General features: G+C 38.9%; 1 non-coding gene across 1 annotated transcript; it reads right to left on the reverse strand.

The window, feature by feature from the left end:
- Positions 1–3,082: 3,082 nt before the first annotated feature.
- On the reverse strand, positions 3,083–3,190 carry LOC114927113 (small nucleolar RNA R71). Its single transcript, XR_003817511.1, has one exon. It is a non-coding gene; the product is annotated as a small nucleolar RNA R71 (small nucleolar RNA).
- Positions 3,191–3,494: the final 304 nt, after the last annotated feature.

Here is a 3,494-nt window from a genome sequence, read left to right on the forward strand (position 1 = left end):
TGCAATTACTATTGTTCTTCCATTCAATTCCGCTTGTTCTTGTTCTAAGATATCACTTGTTCTTCAACTTGATGAATGCGATGATCCGTGACACTCATCATCATTCTCACCTATGAACGTGTGACTGACAACCACCTCCGTTCTACCTTCGATTGGGTGAATATCTCTTGGATTCCTGATTGCACGATGCATGGTTGATCGCCTGACAACCGAGTGCTCGTCTGACAAACGAGCCAACCATTCCGTGAGATCAGAGTCTTCGTGGTATAGGCTAGAACTGATGGTGGCATTCAAGAGAATCGGAAGGTCTAACCTTGTCTGTGGTATTCTGAGTAGGATTCAAGGATTGAATGACTGTGACGTGCTTCAAACTCCTAGCAGGCGGGGCGTTAGTGACAGACGCAAAAGAATCGATGGATTCTATTCCGGCCTGACCGAGAACCGATAGCTGATTACCCCATGCTGTGACAGAGCATAGGCAAACGTTTTCACTGAGAGGATGGGAGGTAGCCATTGACAACGGTGAAACCCTACATAAGCTTGCCATGGAAAGGAGTAAGAAGGATTGGATGAAGACAGTAGGAAAGCAGAGAGACGGAAGGGAAGGCATCTTCATGCGCTTATCTGAAGTTCCTACCAATGAATTACATAAGTACCTCTATCTTTATCTTTATGTTTATTTCGTTCATCACCATATCCATTTGAGTTTGCCTGACTAAGATTTACAAGATGACCATAGCTTGCTTCATACTAACAATCTCCGTGGGATCGACCCTTACTCGCGTAAGGTTTATTACTTGGACGACCCAGTGCACTTGCTGGTTAGTTGTGCGAAGTTGTGTAATGCCATGGATTGAACACCAAGTTCTTGGGGTTCATGACCGGGGATTATGAGAGTTGTGAAAAGTATTGTTCACAATTTCGCGCTACCAAGTTTTTGGCGCCGTTGCCGGGGATTGGTTTAGTTTGGACAACTGAAGGTTCATCTTGTTGCTTAGATTAGGTATTTTTTTTTGAAATTCTTGAAGATGAATTCTAGAGTTTCATGATGATTTGTTGAATCTGGCTGGCTGAGAAGCCATGTCTAATCTCATTGGACCGAGGTTTCAACTTATCATCACAAGAGCTTGTTGTTTTCTATCAATCTTGCTTTTGGAGCAGTGATCTGCTAAGGCTTGGCTGGCCTTGGCCATGTCTAGTGTTTTGGACCGAAGCTTTCTTTGAGAGCTTGGCTGGCTGTGAAGCCATGTCTAATTCCTGGACCGGAGTCTTAGACTAGCATTGCACTGATTCCTGGATTCTCATTGAGAATTTTGATACCTTTATTCTTCCACTTAATTTTCGAAAAACACAAAAAAATTAAAAAATCATAAAATCCAAAAATTTCTTGTTTGAGTCTAGTGTCTCATTTAAGTTTGGTGTCAGTTGCATGCATTCATTCATGTGTCTTAGTGATCTTCAAGATTCTTGATGATTTCTTACTCTGATCTTTGAATTCTCTTGACTTGAGTGTTTGTGTGTCTCATATGCATTCTCATTAGTGTCAGCAGTATACAAACTGCTAAGTTTGGTGTCTTGCATGCATTGTTATTTGATTCTTGTTGCATTTTGATTTTTCCTTATTATTAAAAATCCAAAAATATTTTTAATTTGTGTCTTCTCAAGTCAATAATACAGAGAATTGAAGATTCAGAACATGCTGTAGAGGAATTATACAGAAAAAGCTGGGCGTTCAAAACGCCCAGTGAAGAAGGACAGACTGCGTTTAAACGCCAGCCAGGGTACCTGGCTGGGCGTTTAACGCCCAAAAGGTATAGTTTTGGGCGTTAAACGCCAGAATGTGCACCATTCTGGGCGTTTAACGCCAGGATGGCTAAAGGGGGAAGATTCTGTTTTTCAATCAATTTTTTTCAGTTTTCAAATTTTTTCACAATCAAACTTTTTCAAATCAATTTTTCAATCAAATCTTTTTCAAAATCAATTTCTTTCTATTTTCAAAGATACTTGCTATCAATTAATAATTTGATTCAACATTTCAAGTATGTTCCCTTTTCTGTTGAGAAAGGTTTAATGTTTGAATCATATCTTTTCTTGTTAGTCAAGTTTTTAATTTTCAAAATCAAATCTTTTTAAAATGTTTTTCAAATCACATCTTTTCAATCACATCTTTTTAAAACTAATCATATTTTCTTAACCACATCTTTTTCAAAATAGTTTTCAATCAAATCTTTTTGATTTCTAATTTTAAAATCTTTTTCAAAAATCACTTGATTTCTTTTCCACCTTCATTTTCGAAAATCAAGTATTGTTTTCAAAAATGTTTTCAAAATTTTTCACTTAATTTTCGAAAATTACTTCCCTCCTTCTCACATCCTTCTATTTATGGACTAACACTATCCCTTAATGCAAAATTCGAACTCCATCTCTTTGATAAGTTCAAATTTTCTACTTCTGTCTTCTACTCTTCTTTTCCTCTGACACTTCAAGGAATCTCTATACTGTGACATAGAGGATTCCACATTTCTTGTTCCCTTCTCTCTCATATGAGCAGGAGCAAAGACAAAGCATTCTTGTTGAGGCTGATCTTGAACCTGAAAGGACCTTGAAGAGAAAGCTAAGAGAAGCCAAAGCACAACTCTCTTTAGAGGACCTGACCGACTTCTTCAAAGGAGAAGAACACATGGCAGCTGGAAACAACAATGCCAACAATGCAAGGAAGGTGCTGGGTGACTTTACTGCACCTACTCCCGATTTCTATGGGAGAAGCATCTCTATCCCTGCCATTGGAGCAAACAACTTTGAGCTTAAGCCTCAATTAGTTTCTCTAATGCAACAGAATTGCAAGTTCCATGGACTTCCATTGGAAGATCCTCATCAGTTCTTAGCTGAGTTCTTGCAAATCTGTGACACTGTCAAGACTAATGGGGTTGACCCTGAGGTCTACAGACTTATGCTATTCCCTTTTGCTGTAAGAGACAGAGCTAGAGCATGGTTGGACTCTCAACCTAAAGAAAGCTTGGACTCTTGGGAAAAGCTAGTCAATGCCTTCTTGGCAAAGTTCTTTCCACCTCAAAAATTGAGTAAGCTTAGAGTGGAAGTCCAAACCTTCAGACAGAAGGAAGGAGAATCCCTCTATGAAGCTTGGGAAAGATACAAACAATTAATCAGAAAGTGCCCTTCTGACATGCTTTCTGAATGGAGTATCATAGGTATTTTCTATGATGGTCTCTCTGAACTATCCAAGATGTCTTTGGATAGCTCTGCAGGAGGATCTCTTCATCTGAAGAAGACGCCTACTGAAGCTCAAGAACTGATTGAAATGGTTGCAAATAACCAATTCATGTACACTTCTGAAAGAAATCCTGTGAACAATGGGACTAGTCAGAAGAAAGGAGTTCTTGAGATTGACACTCTGAATGCCATATTGGCTCAGAACAAAATATTGACCCAACAAGTCAATATGATTTCTCAAAGTCTGTCTGGAATGCAAAATG

This window comes from Arachis hypogaea, unplaced genomic scaffold, assembly GCF_003086295.3.
Source record: "Arachis hypogaea cultivar Tifrunner unplaced genomic scaffold, arahy.Tifrunner.gnm2.J5K5 arahy.Tifrunner.gnm2.scaffold_37, whole genome shotgun sequence".
In the NCBI taxonomy this organism is placed as follows: Eukaryota; Viridiplantae; Streptophyta; class Magnoliopsida; order Fabales; family Fabaceae; genus Arachis; species Arachis hypogaea.